The sequence below is a fragment of the Anas platyrhynchos genome, chromosome 11 (genome assembly GCF_047663525.1).
Source record: "Anas platyrhynchos isolate ZD024472 breed Pekin duck chromosome 11, IASCAAS_PekinDuck_T2T, whole genome shotgun sequence".
Lineage (NCBI taxonomy): Eukaryota > Metazoa > Chordata > Aves > Anseriformes > Anatidae > Anas > Anas platyrhynchos.
Window position 1 is genome coordinate 10303748 of NC_092597.1, and position 10753 is coordinate 10314500.

The 10753-nt window shown below is 37.9% G+C and overlaps 1 long non-coding RNA gene across 1 annotated transcript; it reads left to right on the forward strand.

Moving 5' to 3' along the window:
• The first annotated feature begins 5218 nt into the window (after positions 1-5218).
• Positions 5219-9541, forward strand: LOC140003417 (uncharacterized). The gene is made up of 4 exons (XR_011811981.1): positions 5219-5291; positions 6469-6522; positions 7367-7431; positions 8725-9541. It is a non-coding gene; the product is annotated as an uncharacterized lncRNA (long non-coding RNA).
• Positions 9542-10753: the final 1212 nt, after the last annotated feature.

Sequence of the window (10753 nt, forward strand, 5' to 3'; positions counted from 1 at the left end):
AGAGCTCCTGACACAGTGCGTTCTTTGTAAGCACCTCTAGGAATGATGAGTTGGACTGATAATTCTGTTTAGATGGTTTTGGTTTAGAAGATGTAAATGGAGTTTTATTCTTTTGGCAAATAACAGGACTTGTTACGCTACTACCCAGAAGACAGTTTGAATCCGTGGTTATTAGAACTGCAACAACAACACAGTTTTCCTTCTCCTTAAGTTTTAACTGAGCAATCCAAACCCTTGTCTGCTGGCACACCACAGTGAAGAGGCTCATTCTAAACAACAACAATTTTAATGAAATATGCAAAGTTCTTGATTTATCTCTGTCTTTGGTCTTTATAAAATAAAAGTTCATATACTGCTATAGTGGGACAGACAACAGACACTTGAAAACAAAACATATAAAAGTAATCAAAGGCCTGGGTTTGTTAGAAAAAAATAACTAACAAGCTTCAAGACAGCACAATAAAAACAGTCTGCTGAAGAAGTTTGTTTAATCTTCAAAGGTGCACAACAACGGGACAACTGAGAACAGTCTCACATGTTGGATACCAAGGATTAACAACCTACACATGATATAAGCCACACAGGATTTCATATTTATAAAGTAATATAAATACTAGGACTAATACCCCTGCATGCATTCTGCATAACAGAATTTACCAGGTGTTTATCACTAAGCCTCAGTTGCTTTCTGCTGATACACAGAATACCTTATTCATACTAAATTAGTTTAAATTCACTTCCAATAGTATTTTCTTTAATGCACAAACATCTGATCTGCTGAATCACGAAACTGATCCAGTGGAAAAAAGGATGTAGAGTTGAAACTCTACTCCGTTTACAGATTTCTTGCTATACAATTTGCAAGCTTTATGCTTTCTCTACTTCAGTGTTTCTACCGTACTTAAAAAGGAGTAGACACATACTTCAGGGCGTCAACATTGGTTCAGCTACCTACAGAGCCTCAACCTGTCTTGTCATTAATCACCCATATGTGGTCTTGTTTTTCCTCCTGTGCTACAGGCCCTACACCTTGCTCACCAAGGATATTAACAACAAGGGGCTACCATACTACTGAACATTATTAGCTTCAAACATAGGTAAGGACAAATCATGCTCACCACTATTTCTGTAACTGGAGTTAGCTTTTGGCCCAGTAATGCCATTAATTGCAAGTTCAGGACAACTTGCATCTGCTTATGAGCCTGAAACAGAACCATATTTATGAACTAGGAACACATGCTGTAAAGTGTAAGGATCATGGGTGTTGAGCAGGATGATATCTTACCTGCAGAGTGTCAAAGATTCCCAGTGTAAATGTTGCAGGGGTTTGCCATTACTACTGTTCAAGCCTTGGAGTACAATCAGAGCTGGTATAACTTCAGGCAGAAGAATTGGTCTCCCAGGTGACAGGTTCTCAGAAACACAGCAAAAGATGCGCTGTCTGGGCACTGACATTTAACCAGTTTGCAAGGGTGGCAATAACTAAAAGGCAGTAGCTGAATACAAAGCTTTTGAAGCACACACTTAGAAGAGACTGATTGCCTCATAGCCTGCCTTTCCGCCCTTCCCCCTTTCTCTTCCCACACAGAAAGTACTGTGAATACATACAAGAAAGAGTCTGTACTACTTCTACTCAAAGGTCAGTAATATAGTTTTTGTCATTTTGCCTCTTTAAAAAAAAAAATGTTATTACTTTAACTTGGATGATCCTTTTCAACACAAAGCCATGACTCTGAATCACCTTCCTGTTCATAGGTGCAACTCTGGCACCTGACACATGAACTGCACCTGATGGATGTGGAGAATGCATTTCTCTGGCAAGGCTGTGCTTGTGCATTACTTGGCACATGGGAAAATCATTCCTGGATTATGTTTTTTTTTTTTTTTTTTTTTTTAATTCATTTAATGTTAAAATTCTTCAAATCCTGTTTCCCATCTGGACTCTTCCAGGCTTTTCCAGGACATTTGTAAATGTTTTCATTTCCCTTGAGTGAGTACAGCCATCTTTTCAAGTGTATCTTTTCCCTGCAAGCAGGCACCACTCGCACAGCTTTCATACCCAGAGAATGAAACATGCAGTCGAAAATGCGCAAAGCTAGTGCAGGATGAGTAAAAGCTCTCAAGTGTATGTTGCTCATTAATTAGTCAACACAGTCTCCAGCTGCCTCCCTCATTCAAGGATTCAAGGCTGTTTTCCTTAGCTTTTTTTTTTTTTTTTCTTTTTACCCTCAAGGGAAACCAGCTCCATACATACAGCTTTCTTTAAAGAGGATTCTGCTGTATCTCTGATGTCACCTATATTAAGTGCTTCACATAAAACTAGAGAGCACACTTTAGTAACGTTATGCTGACTCTTTTCCTTGAAGTCATTTATAATGTCTTCACTTTTTTCTTTTTTTTTTTTTTATGTTAGAATTTCTGTTACAGTAGAGAAGTATAATGTAATATGAACAAAATGTGTAAAGTCCCCTGACCTACCTGTGTAAGGAACAGGAGGTACATTGTGCACATGAACAGAAAACAGAATCCAGGTAACGTACAGTAAACTTCTGTTATCCAACTAGAAACACTGGGAATCCATTTTGTTAACTTTTACAAACAGGTACAAAGGTATCAGTGCTAACCATCCAGCAGCTCTAGACTATGCAAAAACATTAATATTCCAACATGCACCAGAGCGACTAGCATATAGATAAAACGTATAAATGTGAAAAATGATTTGTCCAAAGCTAGAGAAAATATTTAGAAACAGCCAAGAACAGGAACTTGTATCTCCCAGAGTTTAGTCTAGAGCCATAACCTTGGCTTATTATCAGTGACCTACAACAATTGCTAACATTTCTCAAAAGCAAACAACACTTAAAATATTGCCACTGAGCATAAAAGCTTGACTATTGATGTGCATACATTTAGATGTATAAAATATACATTGCACAGTAAAAGTTATCCTCCTTGCTCTAAGTAAAAGCTGAGATTACTTGAATGGTACTTGAAGGCTGGCAGATTTATGGATTTTCCATTTAGCCTGCTTTTCCGTTTAAATAACTTATCCAATAGAAAATAAAAATAATTCAGAAGTTGATGTAGAACATTTTGCTGGGATGTCAGATGTTACAAAGTGAGCGAAGTTTAATCACTCCGGTTTTAAACCTAGCTCTGCTAAAGGCCTAGCCAGCCTCTAAGTGTCCCATTCAGAAATGCTTTTGGATTGTTTATGTCTTCTTTCACCAAATTTGTATGAAGGACAATCTTGAGCCATCTGGTGCCTATTTAATTTTTAACCACCTCTCACTTGGAATATTTCTTTCTTTATACTTATTTTGTCTTAACAAATTGGCCATAAGCTAAACTGCACCATCTGTGACTTCCAGTAAATACAACTGTTGCTAATGAAATTACCCAGCTTCATCATTTTGATTTAAATGCATTGCCTGCTTTTTCTATGACCTTTCATTGCTTGCCATCAAATCACAGCTTTCACACATTTAGATACACACTCATGTAGGTCAGGCTTCAGGAATAAATCTTATCTGTGAATCTCAAGAAGCCTGGCCAAGCTTGCTCAGCAGGCTGGCATGAGCTTCCACAGCCAGGGCCATGCTAAGAAATCATTATGGCATTTGTGACCATCCAGCTCAGGGGCTGAACTCAGTGTGTTTCATGCTCCAGGGCAGATCCCCCGCCATGTGACCAATTGGTCACCGTTTCTTGTTCTCTTGCCTCCCATTTGTTTGACTGACTGAATTAATGATTCTGGATGCACCAGCCCAGTCTTTTGGCTACCCTGTCTCTTATTCAATCATAGGACAAATTTTACCAGACAGAACTGGAGTAAGAGACTGTGACCCTTACCTGAAAGGAAAATCACAGGACACTAATCAATGAAGTAGTGCTGGTGGTGGAATTTAATACTACCCCAATTATTTGTATAGTATTTTATGTGTACAATTAATTTGTGTCATTAATTTGAATATGGAGGAATGAGTTCACTTGTCCCCATATTAAGCTGGTAGGTGCCAGGCACTTAGTAGCATGCCAAAGAAATGTACCTCAATTTACATCAGAAGGAAAAGATACAGGTCAAATTTCTTTAGTCAGAATGTGATCTACTCAAGTAGGTATGTGTCTCTAATAGATAGAGGTGATTTGCACAGCCTCTGTAATATTTTATATAGCTTCTGCAATATTTTTTAATTAGGAGCAGAGTATGCATGATAACAACAAAGCCCAGATCCATCAAGCACAGAGATACAGCCTCAGTGAGCTGGGAAAATAAGCATTTATTTCTGAGGCATAAGCATCTATTGCAGAGGTCCATTAGGTGCTCTGCTAAGGCTTCGATTCAATATGGATTCCCAAGCACTGTCCTGAGATTGCTGTTCTGACAGGACAGGGCTGAAGGCAGACTTTCCAAACTCACAGCCAGAGATATACAAACTGTCATGAACTCATTTACTGAAAATACCAGTGGGTCAAGCACAAGAAAAAATCTGACTACAACAAACACCTTCTGTAGCCTTCCCCCAGCCGTTTCCTTATGAAGAGAGTAATACGTATCATACTAACGCTGTTCTGTTAATTTACAGTGTGGCAAGACCACAAAGAGGTAAATGTGAATGCTTGAACGAGTAAGGAATGAGCAGCCAGGTTCCTAGGTCACATACATTGGCTTGATGTCACACCAGGTAATTACATCAGTTTGTCATCCCTCCTCCTTGGAGGAGGAAGTCACAACACAGGTGCAGTCAGCATTGTAAAATGAACCTTTTTCTCTGGTAATTACTCAGAACTGTGGAAAAGAATAATGTAAATCAGTTCATCTAAAATCAAAATATAATACTGAACAGCTCAGACTAATTTCCTTTTAATTAGAAAAATGAAAGGCCAAAAGAAACTGAAAAAAACCATAGCAGTGGAGTTCAAATGCAATCGTTTATCAGAAATATAACAACTAGTCAGCATCAGAAACATGATGTGATAAAGACACCAATCTCCTACGTGATCTCATGCTCTCCAGAGTAGACGCAAGACAGTACCACTACAGTGGGCCAACACAGGCATGGAGACATCTCTGGATGTGCAAATCCCTTTCCCGTACAGTCCATCGTCTAAAGAGACGTATTTCTTTTGACTTCCACTTGATGCCTACTCAGCACATCCTTCTAGCTGGAGTCATTACTGTAGTGAGGTCACAATCTACTCTCAGTTAAGCTGACAACAGGACAACAAGCTACGTCATCATCTAAGTGCTACAACTTATGAGGCAGGCTGGAGGACTGACGAGTTAGTAGGTGGGTTATGTTTATACAGAGATATGTTGGTATCCAGATGGAAAAGGCAAACAGAACAAGAGCAGATGGTAATTACACTGGCATTTTTGATAAAATATCTAAACTTGGTACATTTTGTCAGAATAACACAGCGTTTCTGTAAATATGCTTGATACTTTCTTCCTGCCAAGGAAGGGAATCACCTTCACAAATTAGCTTACTTGTTTTATTTAAACTTCAAAGAAGCCCAGCAGTGTCTGCCAGTCTTTGCTGCTCCTTTTTCCTAATTTCAGCCAGAAATACATTGTTCTATTGTTCCCAGAGCTAATGGCTGTGGGAACTACATGGGATTACACTATTTTCTTACCCCACTAGCACAATCCAAATACATACTCATAAAAAGTTAGAAAGGTTAACCATTAATGAACAAGCATCATGTGTTTGGCTTTTCACTTTTTGGTGCAGACTGGCTTCAGTACACTAAGACCACCTGTGAAGAGATGGCATTTGTACTTTGGGAACTTGTGCCTGGGATGACTATCAGAAGTGCTGGGAAGAAGGGTAATTTTTAAGCATGCTGTGAAGAAAATGTGTGACTGGAATTAGGGATTTTGTCCATGCAATAACCTTCATGATGTCTGGCAATGTGAAAGTTTCTGAAGTGACAAGTTGATACATGGAAATAAGACTAACAGAAATGGTATGAACAGTATTGTTCTTTAGAAAAAACTTCCAGAAGTTGGCAGAAACTTTAGTGCACAGCCCATAGAGCGCTCAAATGTTCAAAACAGCTACAAGCAAGCAAGCTGATTTCATGTGTATTTCAAGACAGTAAGAACTGAGCTTAAAAAAAGTGTACACTACAGCCAACATGCCATATAAATCAAATGTAAGCAGCTTTAACTATAGGTGAGATTTAAATAAATAAATAAAATAAAATAATAATAATTAGTGCTAGCATCCATAAAGAATAGTTCCTCAGCTTCCTTTCGCAACTCCCTTCTGCATTTGGCTGCAGTACTGAAGAGAAAATCATAAAAAGTCAGAGCCAGGAGTATAAACCAAGGCTCTAAAAGCAAATGGTACATGTTAGGTGCACCAAAATCTGAGTGACAACAGAAAAACACCATGTCATTTGATACATGTTAGCTGGTGGGACTCTACTTCAAGATATAACGTTCTGCTAACCCTTCCCCAGAGTCAAGGTATGCATGCAGTGAAACCTGCCTGACACCAACTACCCTGCAGCCAGGTATGGCTCCCAACATCTTCATGTGAAAGGGCTAAAATGGGATGACATTTCAACTTGCAAAGCTCATGGGTATTACAGCTACATGGATTTCCTAGGAACTATAATTTTGGCAGTTATCTTTGTGCATTAGAAACTACCACTCATCTTGTTCAATAACTCCTGAAGAGATTCAGAGGTGTCTTGTCCTGCAGTCATGAGCGTGATATGCATCCAGCTGAACAAGAAAATACTGGGTAATCAATTATTTTTTTCTGCACCTTTGAGTATCAAAGCCCAAAGGAAAAAAAAGCTCTCCAAATGCACCTCAAGTTAGAATCATGTCTGAAGAATCAGAAACTTAAATATCCCCAACGCAACAATGAACAGCTATTTTTAATAGCAAAAGTTATTTGATGAAAATAATTATGCAACTGTTATCACAGTTTATCAGCCTCTGATGTTCTGTGTGCCTTTGTATATTGAGACAAGGAAAGAAGACAGCCGGGCTAATTGAAGAGAAATAGATCTAAAGGAACAATCTCTGATAGGAAACATTTTGTGTGTTTTGTAACACACACTTCTCCCTTGTCAACATATCATCTCCCATACATCAGGATAACAGGGTGACTGGGCTATCTATCCAGTCAGCACAGCTCCTCGGAGATATATTAACTCGTTCTGCAGATGCAGTCAAGATGGAGTTATGAAAATGTTGTATTCCAAGAACAAAGTAGAAGTAGGAGAAGGCAAGATTGAATCATGGATGAATTCAGATCCAGGAAATTTCCACATAACATTTTTAAGGGAAAAACAATCTTAAGAAGAAAGATTAGGGGAGAAATAAACTTCCTTTTTTTTATTTGAGGTATTCTTAGAGAAAACCTAAGGAGAGTTGACATATGGTCTCTCACAGAGAGGCTTCTACGGAAGGTAAGTTTACTTCTGACTTAAATAGCATACACAAGACCAGATTTTGCTTTGGTATTATTCAGGTAACAGTTTTTAAACAGATGCTGTTTTTCATCCCGTCCTTTTCTATAACTTCCACCCTCATATAATAATGTGTATAGATAGGATAACTAATTATCCCTAGAATTATGATTGTTCAAAACAACACAGGCTCCAGGTCTAAATTTAAGTATCAGCTTTACTAGTACTTATCGTCTGTAACTCGTGCTCCTGTTAGAAGTACTAAGTGAGAGAAATGGAAGTTTTCCAAACACGTTTTCTTAATGAGAGCCTGAAAGAGTATAACAGTGCCAGAGATGGCATTTAAAAGGGCAAGTGCTCTGACCTTCTATTCAGAAATAAAATCTTTCTCTCAAAAACCCAGAACACGCATTGTTCCATTATCATCAACTATTTATTTTTTTTTAATAATTCACAACCTTAATTTTAAAAGTTTAGTCTCCTGATTTTATTAGCCTTCTCCTAATTCCCATTTATATTCATTAGCAGTATGCTAGAGGATTTGAAATGTCAGTAAATCAGGAGGCTACATTTTCTAACATTCTTACATCTTACATTACTTCTAATGTTGAAGTTCTCTTTATTAATTCTAACCGTACCATCTTATGGCAGTGTATTTGTACAGTACGGATGCAGTACCCAAGAGGTGCAAATTCACACAGTGAAGTTAAACCACTAAAATGAATCCATTTTGATTCAAATGCCAACTTGACATTTTGTTATTAACTCAGCCCTTTATTACTGGTTTTCAGCTGCAACTTCAACAGACAAAGTTGGCTCAGAGTTTGATGCTGCAGATCTCTAAAATACATTGATTATATGATAACCATAGATATTTTAGGATATTTTAAACATAAATTAACAAATTCATAGAACTGCCAGTTTCTGATGACAGGCATCAGAATAGCTAAGTCTCAATAGTTCTAGGTGCAATTTAACAGTATCTCCAGAAAGAGTTTCATGTGGAAGTCATAATTAAAAGAGTCTCTATCCTAACTGCTGTCCAGCAGTCAGATTGCTGTTTATAACATAAAGCTGCATTAAATTATCAATAAAAATGGTATTTTTTTCCACCCTCTGGGAGGCACAAATACCTGATCGGCAGTTTAGGTCAGTAGATAAGCAAAATACCCCACTTTTGTCAGTTTTGCCCCGTCTGACCTTACAAAGAATGGGAATGAATTCCAAACTGATGTTATTTAGGGTAATCACTTCTCCACATTGTGAGAAAACCATTACTGTTTTTTTTTGCAGCTTGAAGGAATGACAAACCATGACAAGCTCATCACATGCTCTTCCCAAGGTGAATGTATCCCTCATGTAAAGGGTTACAAGCGAGACTTCTCACTGTAATTCCTGGTGAAATAGCTGAATTCAGACAGAAAGGATTGCTCCACAGCACTTCATTCTGAAGCAGAAATGTATCTCTGACAACATGCACACATACAGCATCTAAAATGTCAAAACTCCTAGTCATTCTCTCTACTCTAGGAATTTATTTCTAGAAATCCTCTCATTACTTCTTTTACAAATAAGATTGCAACTTAACTGTGCACAAGCTCCCACCTTGTAAGAATCAATGGAAAAGACTTATAAGACAGAGCATAAGCCTGATGAGAAAAAAAAATAATAATAATAATAAAAAGATGATGTCTTTAGCCTTATACCTAACGTTCTGTGAATGAGAGCAGCAGGAGACAGTCAAGTAGAGAAGCATTGCTCCTGGTTGGATTGCAATGCCTATCTGCTTCTCTCCATCAAATGCTTCTATTTCACTGTGAAATAAAGGGAAGAACCAAAAGCAAATAATCTTTCCAAACCTTGCCTGCATGTGTTTGTTCAACTTCTACCATTTCTAGCTGCTTCAGAAACAATGACCCCAGAGTCATGGAGATTTTAATCAACCTTCAGCTTTCGAAACCAGATGCAACAAATCATGTTTGGATTTGTTTCCAGGCACCCCTTTAAGCCAGGTGACACAGACAGCTCCACTGAAGAGCTGCTGAGTGTCTCAATTCATTCTATTAGTAGAAGTGATTTAGTAAATAAAAATAACTGCATTGCTTTCTGAGCCATCAGCTTTGTGTTTCATCTAACGTCTCCTTATCTGGGTACTCTAAGAGATATCAAAGAATGTATATGATCTGCTTTGCTGCCTTACACTGGACCTTTCTTTGAAATGTTTGAAAAGTCCTTACAAATGCAAGACCAGTAGCTTTTAAGATGCTTAGCAAACCCTCTGTCTGTGTTGCCTACTTTCTGTATGTTTGCTTGCTAAAATGCAAAATGAACAATACTATTTTCTCTCTCTCTCTCAATTGCAAACACTACAGATGTTCACAAAAAAGTCCAAGAGAGACTTAAGAATATTTTCTCCTTTTATCACTATTCACAGACAGGACCAGAAGAAACAGGGCTCCATATCTGAAGTGAAGTATACCATAAAGGATATATTCATGCATACACAAAAAATGATACACACATACACCAGCTTTGCCACCAGCTTTTAGAAGAAACATATGGCTGATATACATCTGGCTCTTAGAAATACCTAAGATCTGATACTAATTTTTACTTAATAAATTACCCTATTATCTACTGGAGTGTTTAGTTTCAGTTTGGCTTCTAAAATATTAAAGAATAGTAAGGATAATCCTTAATACTGGGGAATTCTCAAGTTCTGTGTCTGTAGCAACCAGAGAACAGATACTTCAAAATGTCTCCAAGAAATCCAGACTGAGTTAATGTCTGGAAGTATATCAGGCTCTTAAAATATGATGTTCCAATATTCTGAGAACACTGAAAGAAGTTTTTGATCTGTGGTCTGAAAAAGAAAATGCATTACAGACTGGATGAAATTAACTTACACTACTTGCTGAGTAGAAAAGTGTTTTAAATATTTTATTTTTTTCCCCACATGCAATGATTTCCATAACATTTCCTTTTGTTGATTCTATAATTATCATAGAATCATTTAGGTTGGAAAAGAGCTATAAGATCATTAAGTCCAACCATTAACTTAGCACTGTCAAGTCTACCATTAAACCATGTCTCTAGGCACCACATCTACACGTCTTTTAAATACCTCCAGGGATGGTGATTCAACTACTTCCCTGGGCAGCCCGTTCCAATGCTTTACAACCCTTGCAGGAAAGGAAAGTTTCCTAATACCCAACCTAAACCTCCTCTGGTGCAACTAGAGGCTGTTTCCTCATCTTATTGCTTGTTGCTTGAGACTGACCCACATCCCGCTCAACCTCCCCTGAACCTCTTTTTCTCTAGG